The sequence below is a fragment of the Anser cygnoides genome, chromosome 10 (assembly GCF_040182565.1).
Source record: "Anser cygnoides isolate HZ-2024a breed goose chromosome 10, Taihu_goose_T2T_genome, whole genome shotgun sequence".
Taxonomy (NCBI): Eukaryota; Metazoa; Chordata; class Aves; order Anseriformes; family Anatidae; genus Anser; species Anser cygnoides.
Window position 1 is genome coordinate 4,835,773 of NC_089882.1, and position 20,679 is coordinate 4,856,451.

Sequence of the window (20,679 nt, forward strand, 5' to 3'; positions counted from 1 at the left end):
AACCTAGAACAGCTAAGGTAACAGAACCTGGCTCAGGGTTGGGAGCAGAATCCAGTTTTTCTACTGACTACTAATTAGCAAAGCCCAGAAAGGGGGAAATGGCCCAAAGCATGTTTATGGATCAAACTAGGAAAAGATCTCTGCTCAGGGTTTTACAGCTATCACCAAAAATAAGTGCAAATGGGAGATCAGAACCATTAACATACAGCCATGAGCAGGGAAAGCAGCAGTCACTAAATACCCTGTTGACTTTCACAGATGGCTAGTTGGGTTTTCGCATTCCTATTACTGGAAGCATAGAGATGGAAATGTGTTTAATTGTTTGAGTATGATGTTGTTTGTGAGCCTTCCCAAATAATACCCTCTTATCTGCATACGAGTTTAATAAACCATGCACTTACTGTTCTGTTAAAAACATACTGATAGGTTATTGCTATTCAGTACTCAAAAATTAAATTACCATTCATAATACAGGTTTTTCCATTACAAACACAAAGTATGGTACTTATTCCCTTTCTTAGTCTAATTGACTAAGATGACCCGCTGAACCTTATGTAGATTGGGTTTAAATACTGCATCTCTTCATTGGCTAAACATTTATGTAAATAAATTGTAAACACAAACTTTGTGTGAGGCCTGCAAAGTTCTTACACAGATATGGTTTAGAGAAGAGAAAACCAATCTGGAGTTTGAAGCAGGTCATCTCAGGACTCACTTGCCTCCTGACCAGCTACAAATGCCCACTGCAATAACATCTTTTGTCCAAGACCTCACCGGTCCTGTACATGACCCTGTAGGGAAGCCAGTCCCAGCAGCTCGGCAGCAATGTCCCTTTGCTGGGTGCAGCCCCCTGCCACCCCCAGCACGTTGGTCAGGGACACTGGCGGAGGTGTGAAGGGCACAAATTTGGGCCGTGCTACTGATGAGCAAGGTTTGTGAAGGGAGAAGGAACACCACAGCACATTGGCTTACTGACTCAAAAAAAAATGGAAAGAGCCAAGCCTAACAGTTGGTCTTTCAGCCACATGCTACTCTGCAAAGAAGAGTGGGAAAAGCCCAGATGAGATGGCTAATAACAAGTGTGTCCAATGAGTCGCACTGAAGCCTGGCTCAAAGCCTCTGGAAAAAGCAAGGAGAAAAGATGGTATTTTACCATAGTGGTAAAATTTATTCGTGTTCTGTTTGCACGTCGATGCTCAAACCCCTCGCCGTACCACTATAGTAGCCCTGATGGAGATCTGATTCTGCTCAACTGCCTTTTTTTCCCCAAATAAATATGAAGTCATTCCTCAGGAATGTTAAATTTTCAAAAGTCCCACAATGCATTTTAGGAGAGCTTGGTGCTGGAAATATCAAAACATTTATTCATTAATAAAGATGTTTGGCCATATCTGAGACATCTCCAGCCAACTTTCAAGTAACAGAGCATCAGCTGCTGATCAACTGGGAGCTTATGGAAGGATTAACAGAAGAAATAAGTGTTGTAGAAGCACATTTTTGAAACTGATAGTTGTTTAACACAGTTTTAAATAAATCCTTGTAAAGTCAATATAAAAAATATAATAGTAGTAGATTATTTCCTTGAGTCTCCATCACATTTTTTTTAAGTGGTAAGCGTGTCACTTACCTTACTGAAGTCCACATGCTGATACAGCTATGCTGTGATTAGATATTACAGGGGGAAAAAAAAATCACATTGCAGAGTCGAAATTTGCTCCTTATGCTTTAACTTCCTAAATATGAATCATGAATATGGATTACAACACTAGATTAATTGTTTTTAAAATGCTTTGACCCTCTTGGTCCTGGAGGTCTGACTTTCAGTGATTTAACTCAGCAATTCAAAGAAAGAAAACTCTTTCTTTTCCTTGCTGTCATGCTGAAACAGATTTTTATCCTACAGATTAAGATAAAAAGTGACTGCTTGTATCTAGGGAAAAGCAAAGAATGAAGTTATTTCCCAAGTACAACACATACAGTACTAGAAACACTGTTTGGTGCAGAAAATATTAGTCTTAGCTCATAATGAAACACGAACCTTGTTTATGCTAAGACTGTAAGCAGATTTGACACAAGAGTTTTTATTTTAATATCAGCATTTTGGGTGGATGATTGTAGGGGACAGGGAATAGTGTATTCTCATGAAACATTAAATTGGGTGGATGGCATCATCATATATTTGCTTTGCTAATAATAAAAAGAATGAATCACTACTGTCATGATATTCATATTTATATTTGATTAACCACTGTAGCAGATAACAGTAAAGATGTGTGCAAGTTTAAATCTTGGCAGCACGCCTGGATTAGAGCTTTGGAGTTGACATTTGTGGATTTCGTGTGATTCATGTTACTTCCCTGGGTTTGTGATTACCTTCCTGTCAGGGGCTGCACATCACTCATGCAGCAAGCAGCAGACTCACAATTTCTGCATTTGAAGGAAAACTCCCACCTGTTGCACCAAGCCCTGCTCGAAATAAGCCCGTCCTCTGTGTAAGAACAGGTCTGAGCGACGGGTCACAAGCAAAATCAAAGGCAGCGCGAAAACTGTTTTTACAGGGACATTACTGGGTCATTTTAGGCCACGGACGGAGGTGTGGGAAGAAAACCCAGACTTGCTCTAATCTAGCCTGGCTAAAAATAGAGCTGCGATGATTTATGAACTTTCAAAACGCAGCAGAGGACCCGCACGCAGGAGCAGCCTCTCCTGCGGTGCCCGGGCTGGGGGCTGTGGTCGGGGGGAGGATCTGGGGGGGCTGGGGGGAGCTGCCCTAACCCCATCTGTGCCGAGCCCTCTGGGGGCAGCGCAGCTCCCAGAAGGGTCCGCTTTCGGAGACCACGAGAGAAAGTGAAAAAGCTGTGCTCTGGCTATCCTGGGACTGGCGTCCCTCTGGCTCTGCCTCATCTCTACCTCTGGTGTGGGTTTAGTTTGTTTGTTTTTAAATCAAGCCAACTAAGCAGAACTGTCAGACAAAGCCAACTCCCCGATTCAAGGGAAATAAATTACTTGGTGCCAGAACACAAAAAAAATATCCTAAAGTTTTGCATCTTTGGCAAAATTCTACAGGAGCTTGACAACGACACCTGTTTTCATAGGTGTCCCCAACAGGTTATCACAGACACGTATTTTAAATCAAGGCAATGTTAATCCCACAAACTGTAAAGGCTGAGGATCAGATGTGGATATCAAGGAGAAATACTTCTCTGTACAGCAGGAGGTGCGATTTGGGAGCCAAGGGGGGTTCTCTCACCAGCCCCTGGCTGTCTTGCAGTGCCACTGCCTTTGCCTCTGGAACAAACACTCCACAGCTGGTGCTGGAAATCGGTACTCGGGGAAACACACAGTGGAGGGATTAACACTCAAAATGCACCTACGGCCACCACAGGAAGGTCCACAGACCATCCAAGAGGGCTTGTGCCACACCGCTGCCAAAGGGATCCCTATGGTCCAGGACGGGGACGTGCCAGCACCCACCACCTCCCGCTGCCCAGGGCACACCAAAGGCACACTGCCCCTCGTCTCAACCCACGGGGACCTCGGACAAGGGGCTGTGGGGCTCCAGACATCACGGATAACGCACCAGGGCACCGGCCATGTACAGTTCAGGTTAGGAAGAAATAGCATTTCATCCTACTCAGTGTTTGGATGCTAATGGAGAAGTGAGGTAAAGCAAGGTAAGCTTCTTTTCTGCTGTCCTTCGCATCCAGTGCATACAGCTCGTCTGCAGGTAGATCAGAACAAGCTTAAAATTCTGGGAGCAGTGGATGAACTAGAAGAAAGCTCAGCTCCACTGCAGCAGGTACGCACGGGGAAATTCCCAAGTCACCCGAGTTTTGCCAGGATCATTCGACTCCAGCTCTCAGCAGGCACACGGCGCTGTACGCCCCCAGGCTGGCTAACACGCAGGGCAGGAGCCCCCCGGGGAGCCCCGGGATGGGTGCTATTTACAATGACACACAAAGCTTTTGGTGTGGCTTCCTGCCAGAGGATAGTTCACTTGGTGGGAGCTGATGAAAAACCTCCCGAAATCAAGCAAAACCCTGGCAGACGTATTTAGCTCAGCCCAGAAGTGAGCACGGCGAGGAAGAGGTTGCTGCACCCAGCAGAAGCCATTGTCTAAAGCAGGCTGCTCTGGGAAAATTAGCAGTGTGCACACCCCTAAATGAGGCTGTACAGCGAGTAAAAGAGGGATTAGCTGTGTAAAGTAAGTCCTTTTGGTATTAGATTAAAGGGGGGAGGTGACTTTGAAGGATTATTCAAGAGCCATTTAAGCAGTTTTCAGGGACTTACAAACGCAGGGTAAAAAAAAAGAGCTCGCCGGGTCCAGCAAAGAAGCCAAATGAGTGTCCTGGCCGGGAAGGCAGCAGCAGGGGCTCCAGGAGGGGGCTGGAGCGGGCTGGCCCCGAGAGCAGCAGCGGGGCCCCGCTTCCCACGGCCGCGTGGGGCGCAGCTGCGGGCGGAGCGGGGCCGGAGCGCGGCGGGGGGCGGCCGGGGATGCTCGGGGCCGCCGGGGGGCACGGGGAGGCTCCGGCACCGGGCGGCCGGGGGCTCGCGGCGGTCCCTGCCCCCGCGGAGCCATCGACCTGCTAGGACGAGGGTCCCGAGCCGCGCCACGTAAACAGGGGGATGCGCCAGAGCAAAGACGAAACCCGGCTCCTCTCCACAGCCAAATGTTCCCCGTCTTCCCCGCACCTCGGGGCGCCTAATCAACATGCTGGCTCTTAATCCTTTGCCCACATTAATCCAGCGAGAGGAAATGAACGCGCTGCTGCAAGACATCAGCCTGCTTTATTAAACCCTCGTCGCAGAAACCAGCCCCTGCTTAGTCTAAAAGGTGATGGATAATTAGTATGTAAGATACAAACTATTTCCACTTGTTATGCAAGCAGCATCGTTTAATTTGTAGTTTAGAGAGCAAGTCACTCCTGTCTGGGATAAATAAAACAACATGCTGCATTATGTTGCTCGCGACACGGAAGCAACATCAGCCTGGAGAAAGCAAAAGAAGCGAAAACTCGAGCACGAGAACGCTGGCTGCATCAAGCAAAAAGTTATGCGTGCATTTCTGCCAGCCTGCCAGGGAGCATCCCTCCGGCGGCAGAGCCGCGCACACCCCCCCGGCCCCAGCCCCACGCTCCCCACCGCCGCCCCCAAGCCCCCCCAGGGCCGGCTCCGCCCGACCCCGGCTCTCCTCCCGCATCCCCGCGGAGCATCCCCGGCGGCGGCGCTGCCCGAGCCGCTCGGCATCGCACCCCGCAGCCGCTTCTCTCCTTCATCCCTGATTTCACTTCCACCTCCCCAACCTGCCTCCCTCCTCCCGGCGCAGAGCTGCGCTTACCTGGCCGGGGCGGGGGGCATGCTGGGCTGTGCTGGGCTGTGCTGGGCTGTGCCGGGCTGTGCTGGGCTGTGCCGGGCTCGGTGGTCGCCGCCTGCCCGCCGTGCGCGGAGCCCCGAGGTGCGCGGCTCCCGCAGCAGCCCCGCGGCCGCAGCATTGAGCGGCAGCGGCCGGGAGCCGGGCAGCTCGGCGCAAACCCCACCTCCCAAACCTGCGCCGTGCACGGGGGGCGGGCGGAGGAGCGGCGGGTGCGCGGCCGCCCTTAACCCTTCTCCCGCCCCGCTCCCCGCAGCACCGCCGCCGGGGCTCGGCCGGGCACCGGGCGGCTCCCCCCGGCCGAGCGCTGCCCGATGCAGTCCCGGTGCCAGCAGCCGGGGAGCAGGGGGTCCCCCCGGTGCGGTGCTGGGCACCTCACTGCTTCTCCGAGGCTGCCTCCGGTAGCGCTGCCAGCTTCGCCGTGATTGCGCTCACTCTTCCCAAGCTGCCTCCCTCCATCTGCCCAGTCCGCTCTCTCCTCTCATCCCCTCGCTGACCCTCCTCGTCCAAGAAAAGAGAGAGTTTTGGGCAGGGAGCTGAGCCCGCAAGCTCCCACCCGTGCCCCTTGCAGCCCCCTCACCGCCGCTCCACCAGCAGCCGTCCTGCGCTGGGACCTTCCCCAGGGTCGCTGATGGGGTCTCCAGTTGTCTCTGCGACGCAAATAATGAGCCACGAGCTGCTTCAAAACTCAGGGTTCGGGCTTAATGAGCAGAGTGATTTAAAGGCAGAAAGAAAAGCAAAAATGGTATGCAGAACGGAAGGTGGGACCTACCTTTCCCCCTGTCCTGGAATATCGTACGGGGAAGTGCTCTTAAATGACTGTGCAAAACGTGCCTTTCGGTGCAAACAGGGTACTCAGCCTTAACTGTGCCTCCCCTGGGTTTTGAGGGATTAAGTGAAACCCTTATTATGTTTAATTATCTCTAGAGTTGCTCTCTGTGCTTGCTGCCTTGCTTTATGGTTTAATAAACTGCACATCGATATAAACTGAATGACAATTAACATTAGTGCAGGTTGGATTCGCGTTTATTGCTGCTCACAGGTTCGCTCTCGACGTGCCTCCGCTCGGAGGTTTCATTGCCGCCTAGCAGCACCTCTTCATTAGCGCAGCTCCCAGCTCCAAAAGGCGGCTGGAAAACACCCCCAGCAGCTCGGGGGCATGCAGGGACCCCAGGTTCAGCCCCTTGTGCTGGCCTGTGGGTCTTGGGCAGCAGCAGGGCTCCTAAGGGAGTGCCTTGCACCAGCCCAGTCCCAAGCAGCCACCCAGTACCACTGCCCCCAGTGCCTTCGGGACGGCTGGCTCCCATATGATGGAGGATGGCCCCAAGAACAGACTGCTGCATGCAGAGGGGTCAGGAAAGGTGCTGCCTTTCCTTGTCCTGGTGAAGCTCTAACGTCGGATCCAACAGCGAAAGCGGAGTCTGGAGGAACCAGGAGTGTTGTACTTGAGCAGCGTACGAAGGAATCCCGCGTGTTATGAAACGTTATATAAATGTTATGTGTTATTTGTGTAATCTCATTCTGATTTATACAATGGTGGAGACTGCTCAGTAATCCAAAATAAATATATTTCAAGTTTAGCTCCGAGTGTTTTCAATCTGGGAGTGCCTGTGTCTCCAAGGTCACCTCATAAATCCTGGCGCTGTGGCATGGCGCTGCCAATCTGTGTGGGGTGTAATAACTCTTCAGGGAAATCAACGCTGAAAATGCTGCCGAATTTTTCAAAAGGAACATGTGTAGAATACATCATCACAACCCATCTGAGCATGCAACAGCCGTACAAGCGCCAGAGAAAAACATCATCCACTCTCAACTGGGTGGCAACCAAAAGCAAATGAGATCTGAAAGGTAAAACCATGCAACCGGTGTGTGCAGACAGATGGCTCCCCTGAAAAGCCTCTTGGTCGTGCCACCGTCTCTGCATACGGTGTAACTCACCGCCGAAGTGACGAGCAGACGAGGTCACCTGCATCGGTTCTAAATGAGTCCACGGACAAGGCCAGAGGTGGAGAAGTCAGAAATGAAAGACTCCATTCTAAAATTCAGACAAATTCTTTTTAGCAAATAGTCTAAAATACTTCATAAATCCAGCAAGAAAAAATGCCTTGCAGGTTTTTAAGATCGCTCAAAATAATAAAGCTGACACGTTGAATAAAGCCTTACAGCGCGACCTTCAGTGCACGCCGCTGCGCGACTGCATGCGGGCTAGGCAATCGGGATATTCGTGCCAGAGCGCCGCAACGTTATTTAGCGTGGTAATATTAATTACGTGAAAACAAACTACTTTTAATTGCCATGAAGGTTGTCGCGCAGGCGTGCGAGCACAGCCAGGCGGAAGGCCACACCAGCACCATCCCTGATGCGTCTGTGCTGCCCTGCCCGGCCGTCGCCGTCCCGCGGTGCGTCCACGTGCTCCCAGTGCTGATGGAGGTGCACGGCCCTGCAGCGCTTCCACACCGATTTACAGGGATGAAACAGACACGGGGCCAGGCTGTGATTTATGGATGCTGAACTCGCAGCCCGAACTTGGCAGAGGCTCCTTTGTTTAGGCACCAGTTCGTATAAATCTTGGAAAGGGTTTGGGCATTGTTTCCCTAATACGATAAGACTTTGTTAAGCAGCTCCTCTTTAAATGTCTGATGCAAAGCATCTCCAAGGTTTACACTGTAGTTTTGTCTGACCTTTAATTAAAATACCAAGAGCATCTTTACAAGGTGATGGCTATTTGGAAAGTTCTTCGAGGGGCTGTTTAAGTCTAGGGCTGCTTTTACCTCAGTGATACAGACAGCGATGCAACATACAAGGAGTTTTGTAGAAATTTGCCTTTCTTTTTAACCATTACCAGCCTCACGTCATGAGTTTCATTTCAAGATAATGCAATAAATTCATCATTTCAAAGGCGATAAAGCAAGAAAAGAATAATCAACAACTGGCTGCGAGTTATTTGCAATGTGATCTGTAAATATGCCCACATCCACAGTTAAGTGACAGCACAGATGGTGAGATGTGGGAGAATAAATCTTTTAGACAAAGTTGAAGTGATATTAGTGCTGTGGAAAGGTGGTAGATGGATGGCCTCAGAGGCTGATGTCCTATCGCCAAGCAAGGAAGAAACTGAAGCAAAACCTGTGTTTTACCAGTACAACCCAGCGTGTGTTTGAGAAACCATGGCTTGGAGCCACAAGGTGAGGTTTCCTCTGAACTGATTCAATCCTTGGCCACTCTGGTGAGGTCCCTGCCAAAGATGCCAGTGAGCAGCAATTTCAGTGAAGCATTTTGAAGAATGTGGATATTTATTCATAATAAAATGGTGGAGAACCAAACATCCAAGCCTACGAACTTAGTGGCATTAAATAGTCTTCAGATAGTACCTTCAACAACTTTACTGTACAAGGATAAAGTACAGCACTAGGCTTTTCAAGATGCAGAATTTTTGACAGAGTTTTAATTTATTTCACTTAATTCTAAATTTGTTAGGTCCATAAAGACTCTGGATGGCAATGGCACTTCTGCCTACCTCAAGGAGCACCAAAATGGACTGAAAAATAATTCAATAATTGCTGGAAAAGAAACTCTTTTGCAGTCTAAAAAGCTCAGCTCAAGTAGCAGCTGAGTTCAGATTCTTTGTGTGTTGTTCATTGGACTTCTGTACCAAACTCTCCCTGAACCTTTATAAAAATCCCTTAGGGCTTACATTTCCTAGTCACATTTGATAATAAAGCACATTTTTATGACCAAGTTACCAAATAATGAAATTCAGGATTTTTGAATGAAAATGATGCAATCCTCAAATGGTAAAACTATAATTTATTACTCTAAATTAAGGCCTTAGGTTAAAAAGCAAAGAATTTTAACATTAAAAAAAAAAAGCAGAAGAGGAAGAGCCTGAAGCTTCTCAGTCTAATAGTTATAAATTATTTTTGTCATGATTAAGATTCCAATGTGACACCCACTGCTACATTTTAGTAGTTAGAGAAACACATTAATATAAACTTCATTATCTGCAGCGATTTTTTTTAGATTAGATTTGAAATGCAATAATTTAATTACTTCAGAAATTAAAAAAAAAAGCTCACCATATTTCTATATCATCACAAAAGAGAAGTTTCAAATGATGCAACCTTAGTAATAAAATATGTGTGTTAAAAATGTTAAAAATAAGTACCTTTAAAAAGACAAAATTCAGAGTGTGTTGCCACGATAAGGTGCTGACATTTATAAATGCCATGTGATTAGCATGTGAAGAAGAGATACACATTCATTGTATGCTAAGACCTATTAATCATCCGTCACCTGATAAACATGCGGCATAATGCCCTCCCCGTTCCCTTTCAAAGTCCTAACAGAGATGGCTGTGGGCACCGATTACTCAAAAACTTTGGTTTGGTTGGTTACCAAGGGGGGTCAAAATTAAAGAGTAGGTGAAAGAAGGTGTTAACCAGTAGCCTCATCAACCACTGTGCTGGGGTTCTTCTTCCAAAGGTAGCCTACAGCTCTCTGGTGCATCTTCTGCTGTGAACGTTCTGCTGAAAACTTTGCTTTTTGGCCTTCAGGGAATGAAGCTTCACTAATGAGCACGCCAGGCAGGTGAAGCCCCACTGATTCCAATGTATCCCTGCATCATTCTCCATGAATCCGACTCTAAGAGCCGGGGAGAAGTGACAGCTTTTCTTCGCGCAGAGAAGCCTGCCTCTGGAGTCAAGCTCTCCAAGCCAGATAAAATTCCACACGTCTAGAGGAAAGCCAGCTTGAGGCACTTAGGAGTTCATGTCCCAGGACAAGAGTTATGAAGTTAAACATGCGGTCCGTCTTATCTAGCATCTTGTCTCAAATCATGGCTGTCATGACATAGTCCAGGCAGAGGAGCAAGAAATGCCTCCTTCCTCTAGGACACAGAGCAGTTGAACATCCTGTGTTCATGCCACCAAATGCAGGTACTATAATGAACGCTTTTGCACTGACACGGTAGCTGTTGACGTGTACGTCTCCCACAAACACAGGCAGACCTGTCTCCTTCCACCAGCAGAGCCTCCAACTTCAGAGCTGCCTCAGGGCCCCAACGAGGACCTCACACAAGCCACCCATTGAGCTTTCAGTCATTTAGAGTTACACGGTTGGAGTGGTAGGTCGCTAACTAAAACCCCTTCAGAATACGAGCTGCTCTTCTCAGTAATGAGAACTGGAAGGCCATTAAGGCTTTCCCTAGAATGGGAGCCACGGAGACAATTTTGAGCAAGACATAGTCTATTCTTAATGTACAGATAAGGAAGGACAAAAATAGAACTGGATTAATTTCAGCACAGAAATACAGGGAAAAATATATTTGTGCCAAGAAAAAAGAAAGTAATAAAAATTTTTATATGAAAGATTTCTATAGAGGCCATTACAAACAGCAGAGAGGGAAAAAAAAAAAAAAAAGAGCATAGGAAAACATCTCTCTGCAGCTTATGAATAACAGATAAACTTCATTCCAGTAATGATAGGGCAAGGATTTATTTGAAGACTAGAAACCTGCCAATAATAAAGATAAATACTTTTATAGCCTTTGGAAGAATAAAAACAAAGCTGAGTTTCTTTTTTTGTTTTTAATTGAAACAATTATTTTGCCTAGGACAGTTGGGTACATTCGACAGATAAGTTATTAACTATCATTTTGGAATTTTAGCACTGTACAGCAGTTACCAAGCTGCCGATTCTGCAGAGATACTTTCCTAAAAGGGATTGTATTATTGTGGAAGTCATGTGGGCAGTAAGTGAACATGCATATTCCCGTTTAAGTCACTACCTGAAAATAATATCCTGGATTGGGTACATCTTATGGGATAAAACAGAACCAAGCCACTTTGGCCCAAAAGTTTTTATGATGTTTAAGTACAGGAGCGATTTTACATATATGATGAAGCCAGAAAAAAAAAGTCAAAGCAGTGTAAGAATGCTGTAGAGCATTCAGAATGCTGCACCATCAACACTGTGAGACATCCAACAGGTGCCAGGCAATGTATTGCTTAATGTTGTTTACCCACGAGTCCATATCTCCCAAACTAGAAAGTACCACTGCTTGTACTTTACGTGTGAGATACTATCCCCATTTTGGGGACTGTATTAAATGGAGCAGTTGGGGAGCTGCTGTATAAACCCAATCAGAATATAGCATTTGCATCTTGTGCTACAGTTGCTTGATGGTGCATACAAACTGACTGAAATGTTTGAGTTTATTTCACGAGCAGTTGCAAAAGCAAGTATTGCTGTAATCACAGATCTCATTGGAGTTACCTCCCCTGCTGCCCCACAAGAAGTTTGCTGTATAACTAGAATTAACACATTAAAGCTGGTGCAAGAAAACAGAGATCCAAGGACACAAAATTATTTGTCCTGTTCAAAGAAACAACCAGCAGCTGAATCGTCCTCTTCCCACCTCGACAGCTCAGGAGCTATACCACATCGGAAGCCATGGGTGCAGCTGCCACCTCCCATGGTCTCCTCTGCCATTGACTTGCCTGCTGCTCTAGATCCCCAAACTCCTGTTTGTGCCCTGGCAGGCACTGAACCTGCTTGTTCCTGCTCTTCTCTGATAGTGACAAAGAATTAACCATGTATTTTCAATGCCTGGATTAGATTTCCATTTTGAAAGCCAAACCTTTGCAGAGAGATCACCAAAAGTGTCCATAGCCTCGTTCACATCCCAGGGGCTCCAGCCCATCACACCCCTGTGGGCTATGGGGGCTTCAGCACAAAGGTGCCACGGTCACCATGCCTGCCATTGGCCATGTGAGCATACTGATCTCTGGGGATGAATGCAAGTTTCTGGTGTGGTTGGTCTCACCTGAGCTGAGTATTTATAAGGTGAAGGCTTCCAGGATGCCTTCGTCTTCAGGAGAAAGAAAAGCATGGAAGCAAGGGGTACATTAGAGCTAACTGATGAACGTAAATGCTTCCAAATTTTGTTTTTGTGTATTCTGCAAGCTTTATGGACCTTCCTGTAGTGGCAGAGCTGCTGGTCATTAAATAAAAGGAAGCATAAGATAACAATGGCTGAAATTTTTCAAAAGCTAAGTGTTGTTGTTTTTTTCCTTTTTTTTTTTCCCCCCTAAAGAATGGATTTAGCTCCGCAAAGGAAAGGCAAGTGAACCATTTGAAACCCTAAGGAAATGCTTACTCCTTCCTCTGCAATGCTGAGATGTTCCACTAAGGCTTACATTATTAAGAGTCTTCCAATGGATTTATGAACAGAAGATTACATTCTTAATGCTGCTTCTCAGAAATTGAGTGAATAATTCAAGGCACACCAATATACTACGGAAAACAGAAAAGTACCTTACAGCTTGGTACCATACAAAGAAAGTGAGCCTTAAGCTCACTCAAACTATATAAACGTGATATATGTAGCCTAAAGACCACTGCGTATGAGACAGCTGTATGAAGTGAGGTGGTATAAAGCACTGAGCGGGAGCTGCAGAATATGTAAACAAATGCTAGCAATAATGCACAAGCATAACATAAGACTGATAGCACTACCCATGAAAAACATAGTAGTTGGACCATTAATAAGATCCTTTTGTGCTTCATATTGACAGATTTAGAGCATCTGCTCATCAGAAGTCAAAGAAATTAGAGTGATAGCCCAGGGCGGTGAGTCAGCTACCAGAGGAGGTTCATCTTTGTGTCAGGAGGAGGAAGCAGCAGCAGTTGGAAGCTGCCTCTTTAAATACCTGCACTGTACCCTTTAACAACATTTTTTTTCCCCTTTAAGAATGCTCTTGGCAAATAGGGATAGGCTTCCATCAGATGTGCCAGGATTGGAAGAAGCCATATTATGTATGTGAGATATTAAGGCAGGGAATGGCACTGTTCTGCTAGATTTGACAGGTTGCTGCTAAAATGGGTGGTGGTATGGGGAAACTTGAAAGGGGAATGGTTTGATTGGAGATTGTTGTATGCAGCTCAAGTCATTCTGAGGTAAATAGTAAATCAGTTATCCCTACACATGAATTCCTGCTGAGGTATGAGACGAGGCCTATATCTGATGACCAGTGGAGGTAAAGGCCAATATGGACCCAAGTGAAAAGAGAGGAGCTTGAGATCGTCAAGAAACTGTATTGAGGTATTCAAGGAAATACCTCTTCCCTTCTTGCCCCTTCTCTACCTAGCAGAAGCTGGCATCACCCATTCCTCCTGGCCCACCCCAGAGGCTGGTAAGGGACCTTTGTCTCCATGTGGAGAGGGGAGCTCTGCGGCAGGCCAGGAGCCCATGCCACGTGCCGGAGAGGCCCGTGTGAGCGCGGCCTTTCCCGGAGGTAGGGGCTGCTGCCCCCCGAGAGCCGTGCTGGAGAGGGTATGGAGCTGATGCAAGATGCAGTGAGCCAGCAAAGTGATCTCTGGGGAAACCTCTCATCCAGGGCTGGCTGTTTAATTGTGAAATGGGGACTGGTGTTGATTTGCCCGTCTGTCCCCTGTGAACACTTCTTCTTCCACAAGGAGCCAGCCTCCCCGAGTGCTAACCCAACAGCGTTTCCATCAAAGTTATTATCTGCCAAATCCATCCTCAAAATGCTTACATGCCTGCTCAGCTGCTCGTTTGAGCAGTGCACAGGGGACGCCCAGCCTGGGATGCCAGGAGCTTTCTGCGAAGCATTTCCCACCAGGGCTGGAGCTGCTGGGGACGTGCCAGGGCCTGGGCTGCACCCTCCAGAGCAGCTCAGCCCAGCCCAGCAAGGAAAAAGGATTTTATCGGGGTACTGGTCGTAAGCTTTCTGATTCAGACTTGGTGCCTGGGGGACTCAGTGTTTGCACAGTCCCACCAGGAAGGTTCCTCGCTAGGTTTTACGTCTGCTAGAGCCTGCGTGAGCAAAGTGGGACACATATCTGCTTTCCCCACCTTCAGAATAACCTCTGCAGGAGGAGAAAAAGATGGCATAAAAGAGCAGATCTGAGCTGCCTTCATCAGAAAGGAGCCTTCCCCTTCTCAAACACGCACGCCTTGACACCTGACTCGATATCACAGTTAAAATTTATCCCTGTGTAATGTCCCAAAGGCAGTAAGGGTGAAGAATGCGTGTCCTTTACTACTGTTGGGTACCTGCTCCCTATCTTTATTTTAAATTACTGATGATAAATAAAAAGAAAGAGCAAAAGAAGCCCGTAAGAACAAAAGATCATAGTCTTTTCTGTGCTGTGGAGTGATCCAGCTGATTTAACTGTGTAGAAACATTTGATGCTCGCTGCAAGTTACTTTGTTGTGCGCTCAGATTAACTGTATGTGGTTTGTCTCACTGCTGTCTTTGTTTGTGGGCTATTTTTAGATCTGAAAAATGTTCGGCAATTAGCTGCTTTCTCACTGTGTTTGTTCTTCACCAGACGTTGCAGGTTCTTTCTTTCCTGCGGTAAGCCTAGCTGTACCTGCTGCACGCTCGGCTTGCCTTGTGCCATGCGCTCAACAGCGTGAGGCTAGGAGCTGATTCCTGACCTGTTTGCCATTCCCAGCCTTCTGCTTCTTCTTGGGTAATCTGAGCACTCAGTTTTGCATTACACAGGCTGTGCTGCCTATGTAGCCCACAACTGCAATAATTGTTCTCTTTAAACATTGTCATTTGCTACCCAGAGGTATTAGTGGGGATAAAGTCAGTAATAATGAGTTTTCTACTGTCAAGTAAAAGAATCAAATAGAGGTAAAAATGACACCAGAACGTTAAGTCAGTGCTGTTTGAAACTGAGATAAATTTTGTTTTGTTGCACAATCCCATCCTCTTCAGCTTTCGCAAAGCCTCAGAAGATCTACCCCATCCACATTCACCTGCCATGAATCCCTACAGCACTCATGGCAGCAGCAGACCAGGCAGGTAGCTGGATATTTGTTTAATGCTTTGGCAATATTCATGACATTCTTATTTAATGTCAACTCCCACTTGATTTTACAGGCAATTATGGCTCAGTTAGGGCTATTGTATCAGCCTGACTTTTCTTCCTCCCTTTCTCCCCTTCCTTTTTATTCCTGGATATTATACCGTTCAAAATCTGTGTCAAAACCTGTTTACACTCATTCATTCCCATCTACCACTTACACAGGCACTTTGATAATGTGCCTTTGCTGTAAGCACATAACAGAGGCTGCTTCATATGGAGAGCGACACAAATAATGAGTAGAAAACATGTATTGCATTCTATGGAAGTAATTTATTACCAGCCAGAAAGCCAATGAAGGTCCGTGCACTATTTTTGCCCTACTTTGAGCTTTAGGGCGTGAAGCTGATACAGTGACATGTCTCAAAGCTGGCTCCTGGCAGAGAAATATTTCATGTTTTGGTTTGGTTTGTTTTCCTTAGCATTAGTTGAAGCATAAATACTTTATTTTTTTTTCTGCTAGGAAAGGAGGGGCCATGACAATAGAGGATAGAGTCCCCCCATCAGCATCCATCAAGGCTGGTGGCAGTGAGGCTGGGCTCTACATCTTGTGTCCGTGCATCTGCACTGTGTTTGCCAAGTGCTTGCCGTCTGTCTGCTAGGAGAGGGAGGTCAGCGGAGCTGCTCTGGGTCACCTCCACTCATACTTCCCACGTGTACTCCCTAGGAATGCATAAGAGAGAGAAATCCTCTGAAAAGTCTTGTTTCACTCAGTCTTGAACTTCTGCAGTTGTGCCTCGACAATATCTCCTGCAAGAGTGAAGCCATCACAGCTGAAGGAAAATAAAATAAGAAAACTATGTCGCTCTCTCATATCTCCTGACTTTCACAGTTTGATATTCACAATCAGATAATAGCAGCTCAGATCTTTTCTGTCATTTTGCCCAGCACGCACTTGGAATAGCAGTGGAATTTAAACTACTATCTGTAATATTTTTATTGAGAACTATATGTGAAGAATGGTATCTCGCTGAAATAAGCACCTTAGCCATTTCTGCATTTCAGGGGGGTTCATTTTTGATGACACACACTGCATATGAACCTTCAGGATATACTGGCTAGGTAGTGGAGAGCAAAGTCACATGCAGACAATGGTGATTTCCAATATTGCTGATATTTGTAATTGAAGAAAGCAGATGAACAAAACTTCCCTCTCTAACCTTCCTGACACATCAGCTGAGCCCAGGATGACATTCATAAATAAGTGTTTTGCCCAAGCTTGTCTGAATCTGCAGGCTAGCTTATAGTATTATCATCAATATCCACGAATCTCTGTGGCTTCATTTTGTTAATTGAAGACTTATTTCAAGTTTAAACCAGACTTTCTGGAAACCTATCTTAATGCTTCCTCTGTCAGAGGTGGAAGTCTCATTTTGCAATTAGAAGCCAACATTAAAAGCTGTGACTACATCACCGATGGTCATGCAAAGATATTGTAAATGTGTGGAAAAATTGAAGCCTCAGTTATGCTCTTAAAAAACAGCAGCATCTTATTCTCACTACTTCCTGAGTCAAAGCAACTCGATTAATGTGCAAAACAGGTTCTTAATTTCTCTTTTGTTTTCTGCTTGTTGTAATTGTTTACTTTATAAATAGGCAGCATCTCTCAACATATGTTTGCTCTGCTTTGTTTTTAATAGAGCATACAGGAGTAAGAAAAAAAACATATACGGTAAACAGGATGGCTGTATTCCTCTGGGAATTTATTTTTCTGTTTATTTTATGTTTCCTAAGACACCTTTCAGGGTCCTGAGCTAATGCCATTCCGACTTCTCTACTTCAGCTCATTGAACCCTCTCTCCACTGTCACACCACCGGCAAGAAATGAGAAATTCTGAGGGTCAGTGAACAAAGCAAATTTTCCCATTACTGCAAGTGAAACTATTTAGTTTTGGACTATTTGTATCTGTGATGCAGTGTGCCAATACACTAAGATGCACTAAGAACAACACTTCTAAAATACAGTTTTCCTTGTTTGGCATTGCCATATAGATTTCTGTTGTAAAAAACTCATAGCTCAATACTCAGGAGAGGATATTTTCCCTTTCAGCTGCTGCTGTTTTGGCAGTTGACATCTATCAGTTGTTTTGACTTTATTAAAAACAAAGAAACAAACAATCAATCAATCAAACAGAAAACACTAACGACCTATAGGTACCACAGAGACAAAACTCAAAGATCAAGTGAGCACAGCTTTCCAGTCTGACCTCTCCATCAGTCTGTAGCCACATGTGTTACCTGCGAGCCTTACAAAGGCCGGGTAGGAGAAACGAGACTGATCCTGCCATTCAGCTATGGATGCTTCTGTTTCCAAAATTTGCACTGGAGTAAATATCCCCCTGCCTACTAAAATCAAAGAAACCAGTATGTCTGTCAAGAGTCAAATGTGCCAAGGCTACCTGTCTGGGTTGAGAACAGTTTATTACACTTAAAACATTTGCAAGTTCTCCAACTTAGCTTAAAAGTATTTCTTAAAAAATATGTGCAAGATTTTGGCTGTACAAAATAAAACTGCTAAAAATCAGAACAATCATAAGCACCCTGTGTAGTGCAAGAAGTCTAGAAAGCAAGTAAATAAATCACGCTAACACATGGTCAACAGAAGACTTATGGCATAGCTCCTTGTCAGGTGCCAGTCTGTGACCCTTGCCTCAGAGGTACTGTTTGTTATTTACTTTGTGAAATGGGTGATCATGACATTAAATCCTGCAGGCCTTCCAACTTACTCTCTCGGTGTGTGTCAAGAAAGTAATAATAGGTAAATTTTTGAGCAAAAAAATATTGAATCATTTCTAAGGTAAGGTGGTAGAAATACAGAGACTACAGCAGCAAAACAGCAGGGTGAGTATCTCCATAGTAATCGTTTACACGACCAGATAATTCAACAGCTTGGAAACAGCAGTCAACAGATCTCATCCTATCCATCACCTGCCTTGGGAACCCTTACTGAATAACTATGTTTGTACTAAGTGCTGATGCAGCGCTTGTATTTCTTCCAGAACCAGACATGCAACACTTCAGCAAGCATATGATAGCACAATTGTTTCTGATGCTACATCTCAGTTTGGTGCGAACTTCAGCATTTGATAAGGATAAAATGAAGTCCTTTACTGAGATGTATAATATGTTATACCAAATTTGTACTAGCTTAAGACCAGCTGCTGAAAGAGGCTCCATAATTTTTCTTTCCTCCTTTTCCACAAAGCATTATGGAAAATATGACATTTAACTAACCACAATTCACTTAAAAATACTATCTGTATAAAAATTGATCACACTTGACTAAGAATCTCATATTAACCATCTCTGAATTAAAAAAAAAAAAAAAATAATCCTGCAGCTTGATAGCAATTGGTTCTTCTTTTAAACTTGTCCATTTTAGCCTTGATTTCATTTTTACTTATTCCCAAGTGGTTTTAGACTTCCATCAAGGGGTTTCACTGTTTTAAGGTCCTTTTTATGAGCAACAAATGAAAGGAAATGCAGATGTTGATTTGGAAACCTTTTCACGTTACCTGTTGACACGGCTGTCAATTACTGCTCTCTGTCTGACTAGCACCTACACTGTATACTGGCGTGGAAGGATTTTTCTTGTAGTTATTGCTATTTCATCTTCCTAACTGATCTGACCCTACCTTCATCAGTTTAATTGGGTGAATCATAGAGAAATGAGTTTTGGTTTAACTGGAGTGAACGCCTCATTTCAAATGTAGCATGTTTGAAAAGTAGAGAATTTTATTTGCTGAAAGATCTTTTTGTCTCTTTCTTTCTTTCTTTCTTTTTTTTTTTTCCTTAATACTGTAACATTTTTTAATTCATTTGGTGCAGTGCCTTCTTTCTGGCAACAGTGTCTAAGTATGTGAAGAGAGAAAACTGGAACGAGACTTTGAATATTTGAATATAAATTAAGCTAGAGGGTCTATTGAGGAAAACACCCCAAAAAGTAAAATCGCGCTTCTTGTTTTGCTCTTACTGAGAAATAAAGCACAAAACACTACAAGAAACCTGAGCTGGCATGGGAGCTGCCCCGGCTGGGCTTCAACACCTTCGCTGCGCTCCTGGGTCTTCGTCTCAGAGGGGATTTGGGTTATTACCACACATCCCTCGGCTCAGTAAGGGCTTCATGTCTGTTGCTCTCTGCGTTTTTGCTCACCAGAAAAATGCACTTGATGCATAATACTGGTCTTCTGATACAAAGGATGGTAATAAAGGGAAACCCCGGTGTGTTACAGAGAAAGGTTACCTTGAGCCATGGGAACTGTCCACATGTCACAGCCGTGATATTAAGCTGCTGGTTTGATTCTCTCCCTTGCAATTTGCACTGAATTTTTTTGCTCTTGTCCACAGAGTCTCACTAAGAAATTTCAGCAAATTAGTGAATTTTACTTGGTTTCTTTATAAAACCATGAGACCCACAAAATGGTGATTTGATTCAGTTAAAAATTCATTGCCTATAACGTTGTAATAATACTTTAATGAAATTTACCCCGATTCAGATTTCAATAGAAAAAATACGCTGTAACCTAATTCTCATCATGCTAAAAAGCCTTACCCCCCAAACACAAGCAAAGAAAACAAATGGTTCCAGTAATTAAATTCTACATAAGCATGGTTTATTGGTGGTGATTAATAAAATAATGGCACTACGTAGCTCCTGAGGGCTGACACAACTGGCATCATTCTGCTGAAGTTGGTAGAGTTACAGCCTGAGACTGCAGTCCAAACAGTGCCACTAAATTAGCTGCCATTAAAAATAACTTTTACCATTTCAGACTTCATTATCCTTTTTAAATTTGGATGTTCTCCTCATGTAATCCTCGGGGTTTAAAACACTGCTTGCAGTGTCATAAGTATGCTATTTCATAGTACAGGGGGTTCAACAAAGCATGGCTCTTCAGGCTGGTCTCGTGAGAGAGAAAGCAACTTTAGGAATATCCTTACCGTAGGGTTATATGATATATTTTTTAATCCACCTATGAACAGAATTAGCGAGAACTTTCTGAAGCAAAAGGCTTCCCTCTGGGGTGTTTGGAGAAAGCAGCCACAGCCTGCCCAGCCACAAGCATCCCGGCGCTGCTGAGCTCTCTCGCTCCCCAGGTCCATTGCCCAGAGCCCCTACGATCCCCTGAGCAGCCCTAAGCTCCTCTGCACCTGCCTGGCTGGGAGTCCATCCTGCCTGCATGTGTGACCAGAACTGCAAAACCTGCGAAAGGAAAGCACAGAACTCTAAGATAAATGGGGTGCATCTGCTAGAGCTGCTTCAGACTCCCTTAATTTGCTCGACCAGCACTGGCTCAGCAGATGAGCAAAGGTCTGCATCACCTTGGCTGAACGGGCGGGCTTATAGCGCCTCGTGGACGGGCACTCTGAAAGAGTTTCACCAGAACTGGCTCCCGCCAGTCACCATTTCT

General features: G+C 45.3%; 1 protein-coding gene across 4 annotated transcripts in view; it reads right to left on the reverse strand.

Moving 5' to 3' along the window:
• LOC106036755 (contactin-4) overlaps positions 1-5,548 on the reverse strand; it is a 300,476-nt gene extending 294,928 nt beyond the window's left edge. For all 4 annotated transcript variants that reach the window (XM_048068607.2, XM_048068576.2, XM_067002911.1 and 1 more), the window contains exon 1: positions 5,339-5,548. The gene's annotated coding sequence lies outside the window, so the exon portion shown is untranslated. The remainder of the gene's footprint in view (positions 1-5,338) is intronic.
• Positions 5,549-20,679: the final 15,131 nt, after the last annotated feature.